The 17,025-nt window shown below is 33.7% G+C and overlaps 1 non-coding gene across 1 annotated transcript; it reads left to right on the top strand.

Moving 5' to 3' along the window:
• Positions 1 to 1,948: 1,948 nt before the first annotated feature.
• On the top strand, positions 1,949 to 2,022 carry TRNAI-AAU. The gene has a single exon. It is a non-coding gene; the product is annotated as a tRNA-Ile (tRNA).
• Positions 2,023 to 17,025: the final 15,003 nt, after the last annotated feature.

Raw genomic sequence — 17,025 nt, 5'->3', positions numbered from 1 at the left:
TTTAACCTAGTTTAATGACATATATTTAACCTTATTTTCTTATAAAAGATTATTATGTGTGTCATCATCCTCTTCTACTGTTGTTTTCTTCAATTTTAGTTTAATTTATAATTTTATTTTTATTTTTATAATTGAGTCTTTTAATTTTATTTTTATCATTATAATTGAAATTCTTAATCTTTGTAATCTAATTTTTTGTCTTTATAATTGAGGTCCTTATTTTTTTCAATCCTACTATTTTACATTTATAATTGATTACCCAATTTTTTTCAATTCCAATTTTTATCTTTATAATTGAGGCCCCTAATTTTTTTTCAATATCACTTTTTACTTTTATAATTTAAGTCCTTAATTTTTTACTCTCACTTTTTACCTTTATAATCGATGCCCCTAATTTTTTCAATCTCACCTTTTACCTTTATAATTGATGTCTCTAATTTTTTTTAATCTCATTTTTTTATCTTTATAATCGAGATGTCTAGTTTTTTTCAATTTTACTTTTATAATTTAGGCCAATAACGTAATCATTTTTTATAATTTATTAATGTAATATTAAATTAATTGTTTAATGTAATCAAATAATTTTCATTATATAAGGGCTTATTTTTAAATTCCGTTCAATTCCCTGAATATCCGAGACGATTCTGCACAAATATTATTCGTCATTTGACATCTTCACAACTTAATATGTCGATGTTTGATTCTCACCTCGTTAAATTCTCGTTGGATACTTTAAGATCATCGTGGAATTCAAAGTCATGGTATTCGTCGCTCTAAAAATATCGTTTCCCATAACTTAGCTTAGTTTGTCTTATCTTTATCATCACCTTTATACTTTTATTACGACTAACCTTTTAGTCTTTCGAATGTGATACTTTCATATATTATTAACCAGTATTATTATGAATATGGTTTATTTTTAGGTGTTTTGGTGGCGGGGGGGGGGGGGGACAAGTCGTCGATGGAACACTTCGAAGAAAATAAGTAAATTATGAAACCCTTTACACGCAGTGATAAGGAACCACTAGATGTTGGTGGCAGTTTTGTAACAGCCTAAATAATAATTCTAAATTAATATATGCAAGTTTAACATTTAGTATTTGAAAATTTATTTTGTCTTAATCTTATTCTATAATTTTTAAGCAATTTGTTAATATCAATTTTGAAATTGCACACTCGTATGGATAAAATATATAAATTAATGGATTTCAAAATTGTTATTATATCAAATTATGTTAGATTTTCGTTTTAATTTTAACGATAAACCGATATACTTATGATAGTATTTTAATTATCTGACTAAATTATAATTTAAATTTTTATAACCGGCCTAATAATTGAGTGTTATAGAATATAATTTACACTAAGTATAATACTACATAAATATTCCAACTATTAAACCCTAAAGTTATAGATACTACCATCGATCTAATTCAGTTAATAAAATATTTTATTTAATTAAAATATAAATTAAATATCAAAATATATAATTTTCAAATTAAATATCAAAATATATAATTTTCAAATTAAATATAATAACCGGTCAATAAAAATATGTATGAATTTGATTAAAATATAAATTAAATATCAAATATATTATTTGATTCTTTTAGCAAAGAGAATATATCTTAAAAGAACATATTCTTAAATTTATTTATTTATACATAAATATAATTGTTCAATATCTATTTGTCTTAATTATCATAAGAGAATCACTTTCCGAAGATTCCTCCTCCCTTTCACATCTGTATAAATAATTCGAACAAATAAACATTTCTAGATTATGTGGAAAAAAAATACCTGGAACAGCTCAGTTGGTCTGAGCGTGTGGCTGTTAACCAGAGGTCAGAGATGCCCACCTTCCAGTGATTTTTGAATTCGGATCTTCTAATTCCCATTTTACCTTCCATATTTTATAAATTTATAAATTATTAAAAATGTTTTCGAAGGCCTATTAGCTCAGTTGGTTAGAGCGTCGTGCTAATAACGCGAAGGTCGCAGGTTCGAAACCTGCATGGGCCAACTTATTCTTTTTACACCGTTTCAAACGGTGTCGTATCCCTCAGATGCTCCTGCCAATTAAGCCCCATCTTCGAAAGTAGCGGGAATCTAGTGCTTTAACTACATGAACGCCTAGACTTGATTTTCATTCTTTGTTTATCTTTTCTCATTGGTCTTAGTGTCGACGTACAACGATTGACACGACGGAGGCCTATTTTTTGGGGGTGTGAAAGAGAAAAGGAGATGGGTTCCGAATCACCCCTGAACGGAGGGGATTGGGGGAGCGCCGGGTATTAGTTTTTTAATAAAAGTATTATTTAAAATATCATTTCTATTTTTTTAAAAATTTAAAAATATAAACTTAATATGTTTAATTATAAATACCTAAAAGTATAACAAAAAAAATATTAAACATCTATTTTAACAAAAAATAGACACTTATAATTATCTTAAGATATAATTTAAACACTTATTTTGTATTGATTTTTTTTTTCATTTATACTTTATAATTAGGGTTAGATATGACCCGCTTAAGTCTCGGGTTGTGACCCAAAATGGGGGTAGGGTCCAAATGTTTTGGTATGAAAGGGATTAATTGCTTTGAGGCCCTCCCGCTTCTACTCATTAATGCTATAAACCACAATTAAACAATTTCATTTAGGGAGTGAATGGAACAACATGCAAAACTAAATCTTAGAATATATCAATGTATTTCAAAGTAATTTAAAAACATGTTAATATTAAATTAAAAATTTATTAATATTAATTAGTGCCAATCTTATTTAAGGTTTTATCTTAAATATTGATATGTGCCATATTCTTGTTGGATGCGATTAATCTATTGAATAAAAATAAATAAGAATAATATTATATTAAATTATTCAAAAATTAAAAATTTAAGGTTAATTTTGGTTTAAAGCATATTTAGAGACCAAATCAGTATATATATATATAAGACTTAATATATAATTTATCTTAAACATTATTTAAATTAATGACTTTTACTATCACTCTTTTTTAATTTATGAATGATGCTAGGGGTAGAAATAGGCCAGACCATACTTTAAAATGCCTGAGCTTAGCCTATAGCTTATCACAGACTTTTATTTTTATCTCGGCCTGTCCTTTTTAAAAGTCTGACCTGGCCTAATAGCCTTTTTAAAAGCATGTTTAATTTTTAATCTAACGTTAATTTAATTGGACACATATATATTGGTACCAAAAAAATAATATAAGTATTCTGAACACTAATTTTGCCCCCTATACATGTCTACACAGTACCCAAGGTCAACACCATACCTGATTTGTTGGACACAGTGTCGCGACCGTCTTTCGGTTGGGCACGAAATTGGGCTTCGACTTGAATATGGTTAGAGTCGCCACCGACCATTTAAAAATATTTAGATAGGTCGAACACCATCTTACATGATCTGCGTTTTACCAGAAAATGTGTCGGGTTCGGGAGTCTGTTACGGTCAAGGAAGGATTAGCACCCTTGAACCGCCCTTTCGGTACCAATTAATTTTTCAGTTGTCTTTAATTGCGAAAATTTAAAATTAAAATTAAAATTTTAAATATGTTAGATAAAAGTAAATATGCAAAAAAGAAAAAATGTTAGTATAATAATAATAAAATTAAAGAAAATAGACAAATAAATATGAATAAAATTTAGAAATAATAATAAATAATAATAATAATGAAAAAAAGATAAAATAATAAATAAATTAACCAAGAAATATGGAGGACTAAATAATAATTAAATTAAATGTAAAACAGTGACTAAAAAGAAAAAAAGATAAATCATGAGGTAAAATTAGAAAATCAGCCTAAAATACCAAACACACAAAAAATAATGACTAAAACGCAACTATTATAGAATTGAGAGATCGAAATAAGGTAAAAAGAGAGTGTATTAGTGACCATTATGGAAATTTACAAAGACAGAGGGCCTTGAAAAGATTTTACCCATAATATTTGAAGGACCAATGAGAATTTACCGTAAAGTCACTTTCACGTGGAAATTTGTTTAATCTCACACAAAATAAAGCCAAAATAACACATTTTCTATTCATTGGCCAGAGGTGTCAAGCAAACATGGGCTCCTCTATGCAAAGCAATCAATTGATGTGCATTGGAACATTTGTTTTCAATATAGCGTGCCATTCGACCTTTGTTTTACTGTAATTGTATGCCAGGCCAAGCTGTACTTTTTCTAATTCCCCATGCTTCAAGTCCCTGATGAAATTATCGAAATGCAACCGCACACCACGAAGAAGCTCGAGAACAAACTCTCCACTCTGGCATGTAATTTTAGTCGTTCCTGAGATGTGGGAACCCAGCTTAGGCTCTGCAACTCCGAGGCTGAACTTCGATTTCTTCCCTTCCTTGAAGCTCCGCCAAGTGACCGCAAAGAGCGTCGATAATGGCATTGCCCGCAGCAAATTCCCCTCGGAACCAAGAAATGATCGTATCCTTATCCAAAACGTCAGAACCGCCGGCACAGCTTGCATCATCGGTCCCATGGCTGTCGGCAATGCTGGCCCCGCCGCCATTGGCATCTCTTAATTTAACACTCACTACTATAACCAAAACCCGTAACTTTTGTTCCGTTTCGGATGCTCCAGTGAGAAATTACCTATCGTCCGAAATTTCAGCTGTTCCGTTGAGAGTCAGTGAGTCCAGAAACGCCAGCGTTTTGTTCACCGACTGGGTATTGTTGATGTACATGAGCGCGCCCCAACTGTCGGACTGGTAGCAAAGCGCGGCGCTCATCCATGTACGTGCGTCCTTGATCTTGCCGCGCGTCAAGCCGTTGATGGTGGAGTTGATGCGGTGATCCGAGTTGGAAAGGAGCTCGAGGGCGAAAACCCAGAAAACGAGTCGAAGAAGATAAAGGGGTTTCCCTCCTTTAAGACCCATTTTGATTATAACCATAAAGTCTAAGCAGCGTATCTGCAGCCATTTTATTGATCCCCCTTCTCTCCCGAAGTTTGGTTGAATTTATTTAGGATAAAAGAAAGCTGCTGGAGGATGCACTGCCGGATTTTTAGGAGTTTAGTAAAATGGTTGGGATACGTGGGTTTAGTGGAAAACGGGATTTGGTTGTTGGGAAGTTGGATGATCAGCAGTTTGCTAATTTCGTCGCTTAAATCGGGGTTTCCATCCGCTCTAACTCCCAGGCAATTCCCATACAATTCTCGGCCCAATCGAACTTTAAATGTCTTATCCAGAAACTTGTTTGCAGCAATTCCAATCATTAATAAACCATAGCATCCAAGTGATACAATAAAACAGATTCGGAGCAACCAAGTATGGGTTCGTGGTATTATGGATGCCTGCAAGAGGCCGATCCAAAGTGCAGAGATTACCCCCTGTAGAGAAAAGCTTTAGAACATGCTTCATTGGAGTTGCAATGCAAATTAGCTCATAAGTCCTCGTATGTACAGCCATGAAACTTGGTCATTTGGACTCTAGCACAAAACGAAACAAAAGAAAAAAAATTAATATCATATAATATAATATATGTATTATACTATACTGTAATATCATATGTACCATATAAAAATATGTACTATACGATAAAACTATAAATATATATGATATATTTACTATATATAAATATATTTATAAACATGGACGGAAATGTGTCTACACAGAGTACGGCCTTTGCTTCATTTGTTGGACCCAGCCTTTTATAAGTATTTGTTGGCGCCCATAAAGCCTGCACATGCAAACAAAGAGAAATATAAAGCCTTTGCTTATAAAATATTTTATATCGGGGTTGCAAATATTTTATAAAGCCTGCACATGCAAACGGGAAATATTGTATATCCAACAAATGCTTATAAAAAATAATTTAGTTGCATGTGCAGAGTAATGGGAAAACATAAAGCCTCTTCCGACGCTTGCACTAACACACCATCAAATACTGTCGCCGCCCATACTGTGTTCATACTCTACTTTTGTTGTTATTTCTCTTTGTTTATAATGGATATATAAGTATATAACTAAAAAACAAATGAAGCAAAGGTGGGGGGTCGTTCATGAGAGATAATTGGAGAGGGAGGGATTAAAGAGAGAAAGAAATCAGAGAGAGGGGGTTAGTTTAGTTTTAGGGTTATATTTAGGGTTAATTACCTTCTAGACCATATAGTTTAGCCAAATATTTCTAGTTTAGTCGTTAATTTTAGAGTAAAATCCCTATTAAGTCACTCTAACTTAGGCGCGTTTTACAAAGTAGACACCATTATGACAAGTATATATACATATATATAGGCCGATCTATCAAGCTTATAAGGCTTTTTAATAGGTCTGAGCCTGGTTTATTTAATTTAATAGGCTTTTAAAAAAGTTTGAGCCTAGCTTTTTTATTAAATAGGTCAGACTAGACCAGACTTTATGTAGGTCCCTGTAGGCCAGCCTAGCCTATTCCCACCCTTAAATGAGGCCAACGACCTACTATCATACTTTAATTTCATTATAAAATGTTTCCCTAAGTATATTTATTACGGGAGGAGAGAGAAATTGAAAATTTTTGTTCCTAATAGATATTGAATTCACAACTTAAATGTTAATTGATAGTTTTTAACAATTTGATCTAAAGATTATTCATAATTTCATTATAAAGTATTTAATTTTCTTTGATTACGAATACTTAATAACAAAATTAGTAGACGTTTTTAGTAAAAAAAAAATACATTGAACTGTTTTATTTTGTTATTTTTACTTAAAATTAACGAAATTTAAAATATTACTGTACAATTATCAATATAATATACATTGAACTATTTTAACTTCATTATTTTTATTTAAAAACAACACAATTTAAAATATAATGATACTGTTACGGAAGACGGCTATCGGATAGAGCAAAATCGCAACTGATAATTTGAGAAAATAAAAATAAAGATAAAGATAAAGAAGACACAAATTTTACGTGAAAAACTCCTAAATAATATAGGGTAAAAACCACGAGCAACGGTAGAAGAATTTCACTATGAGAAAATAGGAATTACAACCTCTCTCGATCTACCAAGGAGAAAACAATGATAATTCTCTCTTGATAAAAAGGAGAAAACAACTCTCAAGAAACTCTCTAAATTCTCTAGTATTGGGAGAAAGCTATAATGCTTTGGGATGATTTTGAAGCTAAATGAGCTAGGGTATTTATAGTTGAAGCTTAAGGACTAATCTTATAAATACCCTAAAGTATAATGACTAAATTGGGTAATTTATCCTTTACCAAAATTCAATAAAATCATCTACTTTTTGACAATTTCTATTTGGTGGATTTTGCTTTCAATTTTCGGTGCCTACCCTTTGAATTTTCAACAATCTCCCACTTGAAGATTTGATTGGAACAATCATATCTTCACACTATTCTTTCTACCTTGTACCTTCATATTGCTTACGTCTCTGACAGGCCACAAGAGGATCGACACCAAGTAAATTTATCAGTGTTGATCGCATTCGTCATGAAATCTGCTATGTTGTCTTTGGTATGGATCTTCTGCATATCTACCGTTCCTTTTTCCACCTTTTCACGAATGAAGTGTGTTGGGATTTTCGGAAGCTCGAATCGACAACCGGAATGGTTTGCAAAGAGGGGTCGGAATGGTTTTGTGTTTAGGGAGTAAGGAGATTGAAAGATAGATAATTGCACAACGATTTATAGTGGTTCGACTTTCTCAACCAAAGTCTACGTCCACTACCTTAGCTCCTCATAAAATAGATAACCTTACAACTCCCTAGTTTTTCCGGGCTAAACTAGAACCTTTCCCCTTTACAAAATGATAAGAAATGTAAACAAGAAAACCTCTCTAAGGTAGGTGTTTACAAGAATTAAGCTCACAAGAACAAAATATTTACAAGAGAAAGATGAAATAAGAATGAAAAACTCTTCTCTTGTGTTTGATTGCTTGGATAGTTGTTCTCTTACTTCTTCAAGTATCCTTAGCTTGAAATGTGTTTGATGTTGTATATAGCCGTTGGGGATGTTTTGGAGCTGTTTGGGGATGATTTTCTACTAAAAAAAGGATTCCCATAACATGGTGCATCGGTGCACTATCAAGGTGCATCGATACCCCTTCATTAAATTCAAATAAACTAGTCGTTGCAGCCTTGGTGCATGGATGCACTTTGACACCCTTTAGCATTTTTGCTCAAATCCGAATTTAATGGACTTTGAATTATTTTTGAAACCTTTTTAAAACTTTGAATAAATTCAATTCAAGTCCAAAAACATTTTGCCTTTAAATTTGTTATATCGAAACATAATTCAACAAAGTGGTACTGAACTCGTATGTGTTTTGTTCTTGAATGAAATGTTGGATTCCTTGCTAGATGCAAGGCGCTTTGACTGTCACAAAATAAAGAGACATACTCTTGATTGTGCCCAAGCTCCTCCAATAGCATCTTCAACCATATTTTTTCTTTAATGGCTTGTGTAGCTGCTACATATCCTGCCTCTGTTGTGGATGTAGCCACAACTGACTACAATTTTGAAACCCATCTTACAGCTCCACCAACAACTTTGAACACATATCCTGTAGTAGATTTGCTTTTATCTAAATCCTCTGCATAGTCAGAATCAACATACCCATTGATAAGTAAGTTTGATCCTCCATAATATAATGCAACATTTGAGGTCTCTTTAATGTATCTCAAGATCCTCTTTACTGTATCCCAATGCTATTTGCATGGATTCGCCATATACCGACTAACCACTCTCACTGCTTGTACAATGTCTGGTCTTGTGCATATCATAGCGAACATTAAACTTCCCACTGCCGATGCATACGGTACTCGATACATCTTCATCCTCTCTTCTTCACTACTAGGATTCATACTGGAGGATAATTTGAAGTTAATAGGAAGAGGGGTAGAAATTGGCTTACAATCTTGCATGTTGAATCTTGACAAGATCTTCTTCAAGTAATTCTTTTGTGAAAGCCAAATCTTCTTATTACTTCTGTCTCGGTGAATTTGCATCCCTAGAATCTTGTTTGCTGATCCCAAGTCCTTCATTTCAAATTCCATAGCCAGTTGTGCCTTCAATTCTTCAATATGATCTTTGTTGGGTCCTGCAACCAACATGTCATCCACATACAACAACAATATAACAAAATTGTTATCACCAGACCTCTTGAAATAAGCACAAGGGTCTGGATTAAGTCTGTTGTATCCAAGGCACATAATGAATGAATCAAATCTCTTATACCAACACCTCGACACCTGCTTTAGACCGTACAGAGATTTGTTCAACCTGCAAACCAAGTTCTTCTTTTCTTTTTCTTCAAAACCTTCAGGCTAGAGCATGTAAATCTCTTTTTCAAGATTTCCATGAAGAAAAGTTGTTTTAACATCTAACTGCTCTAGATGTAAGTTCAATGTAGCACACATTACCAAGATTACTCGAGCTGTTGTTAGTCGAACCACATGAGAAAATATTTCATTAAAATCAATACATTCTTTTTGAGCATATCCTTTGACCACCAGTCTTGCACGATACCTCTCCACTTGATCGTCACAATTTCGCTTGATTTTGAAGACTCATTTGTTACAAATTGGCTTCCTTCCTTGTGGTAGTGGCACAAGGTCCCATGTATTATTTTTATGAAGAGCTTCAATTTCTTATTGCATCGCCATCATCCACAGTGAAACATCTGAGTTGTTTATTGCCTCCTGGTATGTTGATGGCTCACCGTCCTCTGTTAAAAGGCAGTATGCAACATTTCTTTCTATTACATAATCTGAGTGCTAATTGGGACGTCTTCTCACACGATCTGATTGACGAGTTGTTGGAGCTTCAAAACTCTCTGGTTCTTGTTCATCATGTGTTGGTTCTGCTTCAGAAGAATCTCCTTGTTCAAACTCTTTTTCCACATGTATCTGTGTAGCCTCTGACTTTTCAGTGATATTATCTTATTCTTTTCTTTGTAGCTTATCTTCTACAAAGATAACATCCCTGCTGATGATCACTCCATTTTATTGAGGAGTGTTTGCCACTGTGAACTGTCTTTTGATGCATTCTTTCATGCAAAAGTCATCAAATTCTTCACTTGTGTATTCTCCTCCATTATCTATTCTGAAACACTTGATCTTATTTCCAGAATTAAGTTCCTCCCGTGCTTTGAGGTTTTTAAAAGTTGAAAACATATCTGACTTCTTCTTAATAGGGTACACCCAACATCTCCTGGAGTAGTCATCAATAAATGAGACAAAGTATTTTACTCCACCTAGGGATGTAATTGGTGCTTTCCATATGTCAGAGTGAACCAATTCTAGAACACTTTTACCTCTAGAATTTGACGTATTGAATTTCAACCGATTCTGTTTACTTGTTATGCAATGCTCACATAAAGTAAGTGATACATTTGTTAAGTCTGGAAGTAGCTTTTGCTCCACAAGGACTTTCATTCCTTGTTCTGACATGTGTCCAAGTTTCTGATGCCATAGCATTGCAGAATCTAAACTACATGAGGCAACAGAGGCTTCTGCTTCTTGCAAAGTCTCTCCCTTTAGCATGTATAAGTTTTCAGCTATCTTTTCGCCTTTCAGCACCACAATCGCTCCACGAAATACCTTCATGATTCCTTTTTGTGTTTCAATCTTGCTTGCATTATTATCCAAAAATCCGTAGGATAATAAATTTTTCTTCAGGCCTTTCACATGTCGTACATCTCGAACAACTTTAATTGTTCCATCATGCATCTTCAATTTGATGGTTCCCATGCCAACAATCTCTAAGGCATGATCATTGCAACTATACACAGATCCTCCTGAGACAGTTTCATAATGATGGAACTATTGTCTTCTTGAGGTCATGTGATATGTTGCTTCTGAATCAATGAGCCATATATCTGCAAATCTTTTTCTGCCTTCCACGGTGGTTGACGCTTCATAGCATAGAGCATCTCCATCATCTGAAGTATTTGCAGTATTGCCTTATGGATTGGAGTTTTTATTTAGACTCCAATAATCCTTCTTCAAGTGACCCTTCTTTCCACAGTTGTAACACTTTAAATTCTTCATTCTCCTCGACTTTGATTTACCATATTTGTGACTGCTGCTTTGGCCATGTTCTGTTGATCTCCCTCTCATCGTTGTCAACGCTTCTGTTTGTTGCAGATTTACTTGTCTGTCTTCCTTGTTCTTGTGCCGATTTTCTTCTTGTAGAACACCAGCTGCAACGTCATCGAAGACTAGACTGATGACATTACTGTTTTTCAAGTTGATGATGAGTTGATCATATGAATCTGGTAGACTTTGAAGTAGAAGTTCAACACGTTCTTCTCCTATTTTACAGCTTAAGGATGTAAGCTGAGAAAATAAAGTGTTAAGTGTATTTAAGTGCTCCGTCACTGAAGTAGATTCTGGCATACAGAGAGTGTACAATTTCTCTTAAGGAAAATTTTATTGTGCATCTATGTGGCCCCGTACAGTTTGATGAGATGATCCCATATCTCCTTAGTTGTCTTCTTCTCACGATGCTTGACAATACTTCATCTGTTAATGCTAGATGAAAGTTTACCATATCATTCTCGTCCATTTCAATCCATTTGTTGTCATCTATGAAATCTACCGGTCTTTCACTGATAGCTGCTTGACACCCGTCTTTCCTCAGGATGACCTTCATCTTCAATTTCCACAATGAGAAATTTCTCCCATTAAATTTTTCAATATCAAATTTCGTTGTCATAGCTTCTATTACGGATAGCTCCCACTATTTTACTATCGTGAATAGTTCTCTGGAACCTTCAAAGAATGTGTAATACCTTCTTACTTTCTTATGTTGGATGATCCACCTTTTGGTGGCAACCACAAAGACAATAAGCAAATATTACACACTCAAATCTGGCTCTGATACCAATTGTTGCGGAAGACGGCTATCGGATAGAGCAAAATCATAACTGATAATTTGAGAAAATAAAAATAAAGATAAAGAAGACACAAATTTTACGTGGAAAACTCCTAAATAATATAGGGTAAAAAACACGGGCAACGGTAGAAGAATTTCACTATGAGAAAATAGGAATTACAACCTCTCTCGATCTACCAAGGAGAAAACAATGATAATTCTCTCTTGATAAAAAGGAGAAAACAACACTTAAGAAACTCTCTAAATTCTCTAGTATTGGGAGAAAGCTAGAATGCTTTGGGATGATTTTGAAGCTAAATGAGCTAAGGTATTTATAGTTGAAGCTTAAGGATTAATCTTATAAATACCCTAAAGTACAATGACTAAATTGGGTAATTTACCCTTTACCAAAATTCAACAAAATCATCTACTTTTTGACAATTTCTATTCGGTGGATTTTGCTTTCAATTTTCGGTGCATACCCTTTGAATTTTCAACAGATACAATTATCATTTATATTAATAAAATATTTTAAGAAATATTCACAATTTATTTTTATTTAATTGATAGTGGAATGAGAAAATAATCCCTAAAATATACAACATAATAGAAAAGTTACCCTACTTGCATTTCTTAAATAATTTACTAAAATCCACCATCAATGCAAAACTCACATCAGACGTATCGTTTCATCATAAGATAGGGGCACGACAAATGCCACATCCAATAATAACTAATTAGAAGGGGGGAGAAGAAGGAAGAAATCACCTAGGTTGAAGCAGTAAAGTAGCCTAGAGAAGAGAATAAATTTAGCCACTTACGTTTTCGACTTCTTTTTACCTAAATATTTTTTATCAGCAAGAGAATTTTATAAATTAATAAGTCAACTTGATTATATGTCTCATTAAAAATATCTTTAAATTTAAGTAAAAGAAAATAATACATATAATCAAGACACATCTAAACGATGCAACACAAAGATCCACACTTACTACCAGCAAAGAAAACACGACACTACAACACGAATAGCACGTAGAAGCAACTGCACGAGACCAAAAACACCCCATAATGCACCGCAAAACAACCAAGTAAATATATACACAAGGATAAAATAATAAAAAGAGAGACACGGGTAAGACTCTACACCTAACCAATGCAAGACTAACCTGACCACCAACTTGAAACAAATCAAAAGGAACTACAAACATCACAACCCTTCAAAACCAGTAAGATTAAACCAGAAGAAACTTACCAAATAATATGTATGCTTTCGACCTATTTTTACTTCAATAATACGTTTTTTTGGATTATTTACAGAATGATATTTTTTCGTCACGTAGGAAAAATATCTTTTTAATTATTAAAGATACTCAATAAATTCAGAAGTGATCTGATATAGATTCATTTTTAGGAGTTACTTTAGAATATGATAAAAAAATTCAAACATTCAATCACCATATTTATACAGGGACAAAGTCAGGTTTTAGTTCAGGGACAAAATATAATTAACAATAGAAAATAGGAGGCAAAATCAAAATAAATTAAAATTTAAAGATCCAAATTAATAATTATTATTATTTTTTTAATGGTAAAAAAATTGGGAGCAGTGATCCCCGGGGTCTACATGGCTCCGTCACTGTATTCATACAACATAAAAACATATATCGTTATTAATCGAGAATGAACATAGATCATACAAAAGTTCACAAAAATAACAAAACATATTTAGGAGTAATTTAATCTTCTCATATACATCATACATAATCATGTTAAAATTGAAAACTTAAACTATTATACATCAACACAACATTCATATAGGCATTGTTGAAGCCGTTTGCGGTGCTTCAAAAATGTTTGCTTTTGAATCCTTTGTTAATTAGATGGACTTGATATCAATCATTTTAATTAGGAATGACTGAGTATCTATAATTTGGTATGTATTTAAAATCAAATTCTAAATTGATTTAAGATTCAGTTACGTGCAGGAAAAGTTAAAGAACCTTTACGACACCAAAAAAAATGATACCTAAATAAAAAACATAAATATTATCTTGAGAAAAATTCAAAAATAATATTAATAACGATAACTAATAAATAATGATAACGTGTGAATAAAATAATGATGAATAATGTATAAATAATGATTAAACATAAAATAAAAATGGAGATAAAAAATAATGAAAACAATATGTATATTATTAATAAATAATAAACATGACAATAAAGAAAAAATAAATATATTTAAAAATGTAATAAAATATATTTACATACTTATAATAATATTATATTAATTACAGTAATGCAAGTAAATATATTATTATAATAAAAATATATTAATGATACAAATAATAAAAAATAAAGATATAAACATTCAAGATTAAATTGAAACAAATCAGAGGTTAAAAAGAAAATTTAATATAAATTTGCGGTGAAAAATATATTGCCGCAAAACAAGACATTAACACTGTCTGAAGACTAGTTAGAACCAAATGTACTACTTAAAGATTACATTTTTTTACTTTGTTAAATTTATGGATAATAATTATAACCTTATGTCTGACTTCATCATCCACGTGGAGACAATATATAAACTTCTATGCCACACAATAAGAAAGATTCAAATTCTTCTTCTTTTGAAATTTTTGCTCAACATATTCCTATCATCATTTTCTCTTTCCAATAAAATAATGTGAGAGAATATGAAAAGGCCTTCTTCCACCGGAGAGGTATGGACAGCTTTTGTGGATAATCCAAGTAGGAGAGTAACAAGGAACACACTTTGGGAGCTATTCGACTATCACGATAAGGTTGTTAGGGTCTTCATTCCGAGTGTCAACAACAAACCAAGGTATAGAGTCTCCACTTTCGCTTTGTTCAATTCGCTCACGAAAAGGATATTCTCAATGCTATTGCGAAAGTAAACAAATCGTGGATAGATGGGAGAAGATTATCAGTCGGGGCTGCAAAGTACCAGAAGATTCGAAAAGAAAAAACCCCTACTGGAAGGTTATCTGAAGAATCAAAACAGCCAACCGAAGGTGAAATAAGAAAGAACAAGGGTCGAGAGGTTTTATCGAGAAGCACTAGAGATGACAGGTCTTAAAAAGAAGCCCTGGTTAATAATAAAAGGAGGGCGGAAACACTCACAACCTTGACCAGAATGGGGAACTTACACGTTGCAAATGGGAAAAAGAACCTGATGAAGATGTTTATCTTATCAAAAGAGAACGAGTAGATGAAGTTCTCATTAACATAGATTATTAAAACCTCTTTGGAGATGGATTTTGTTCAGAAGGCCTTGTTTAATGATGGAATTGATGTGAAGATTGCAAGATGGGGTTATGCGAGGAACACCTGCATCATCACTTTCTCGTCAGAAGAAGCATTAAAGGAGACGTGGAATAATAAGAAGACTGAGTTATCATATTGGTTTGACTGGCTGGCCCCATTGTCATGGAAGATGGAATCCCACTAGCTTTTTGTTCGATTGAGTTACATGGTGTCCCGTTTAATTGTTGGCGACAGTATTTTTTTTTTTTAAAGTGGGGGTCTTTGGTCTGCATCCAGGAGTTGACTAGAAACAGAGAGGTCTGTTGGTTGCCAGGATAGGATTGCTAGTCCCTTCGATATTCCTGGGTCAATCACTTTAGCCTCATATGGGAGATCATTCATGGTCAAAATTAAGCTTGGAATGGCTTTGAAGAATTTGAATAATTGTCTGGATCAAGAATCAGGAGAATATGAGGATATCTGGAATGAAGAATCATCGGAGGAGGAACAATTCAGCGGCCTGAATTTGCAGGATGGCGTGGATAACCAACCGTCACTTGTAGAGTCTCAAAACAGAGTGGCCACGTGGCTCGCTGATGGTAGGAAAAGTGGCAGCCAAGGGAATGAATTTGACATTAATTCTTCTTTAGGTTCTAGACGTCCATCATTATTGTCGGCTAGGGAAGTGGATTTCAATAATGATATGGAGCCAGTTTTTCAAGATGGTGCAATTAGTTCAAACGTGGTAAATTAAGCTGTGTTCTAGAGAAGTCTTAAATTCACAACAGATGAGCCCATCTGCTCAGCTCGTAGGAGCAGAATCTCTTATTCTGATGGAGCTAATCTTCACACTGGGCCTTAATTAGGAAGAAGCCCGAGGGAATTGACCGGTCTTAGGTAGAATATTAGACTAGCCAGAGCAGTTTCTGTTGGAGAGCAATAAATGAGCTTTTTTGATAAAGTTTATAGATGAACCAAAAAAAGAGCGATTAGGGCCTCATTGGAAAATGACAACATCTCAACCAATTCTTCCCCCATCTCTTCTAAATACATTCAAGAAGCCTTGGACATATGAGAGGTGAGCAACTTGCTGGACATATCCTTCAAAGGTGGAAAAAAGTCGTTAGTGGATAAAGTGATGGAGTTGGAGAAGAAAATGAACAAGGCGGTTAGGAGATAATTCTCTCCTGGATTGTAGGTTATTGTCTTTTTTGTGTCGAAGCTTTGTTTAATGTCTTGGAATGTCAGGGGGCTGGGGAGAAAAGAGAATTCGAGAGCTGTGAGGAGATTGATAGAAGTATAAACCAATCTTTCTTTTGCTTCAGGAGACCAAGTTAGAATCAATAAGACCTGCCTTGTTAAGAAAACTTGGAGGGAATTCCTTGCAAGGCAGTGCTACCTGTAGTAGGGTTACTAATTTTATGGGATGAAAGCCAATTTGAACTCCTGGATAAGCATATTCATAGGAGTTTTATCATGATATGTGCAAAGTTCAAAGAAAGCCTTTTCCAATGATGTTTGATTAATGTTTACGACCAGCTACTGACTCTGAAAAGGAAAGCTTCTTCGATGATTTACTCTCCTATATGGAAAATTTGAATTGCTTATTTTGTCGGGGGGGGGGGGGGGGGCAACATCAATGCTTACATGTGCTCGGACGAGAAAAAAGAAAATCTCAAATTCCGCACACTTGAAATTTTTAGATCATTTGTCCACCAAGCATGTCTTATCGATCTACCTTTGTCAGGGGGTCGTTTCACTTAGTGCAACAATAGAGAAGATCTACTTTTGTTAGGCTCGATCGCTACTCATTGGATGCTAGGTTCCCGGTCGCCTTTCCTAACTTAGTACAGATATTACTACCGAAGTCATTATCGGATCAAAACACCATAATG

Source organism: Hibiscus syriacus, unplaced genomic scaffold (assembly GCF_006381635.1).
Source record: "Hibiscus syriacus cultivar Baekdansim isolate YM2019G1 unplaced genomic scaffold, ASM638163v2 tig00110332_pilon, whole genome shotgun sequence".
NCBI lineage: Eukaryota > Viridiplantae > Streptophyta > Magnoliopsida > Malvales > Malvaceae > Hibiscus > Hibiscus syriacus.
This window is presented reverse-complemented; position numbering and strand designations above follow the sequence as displayed.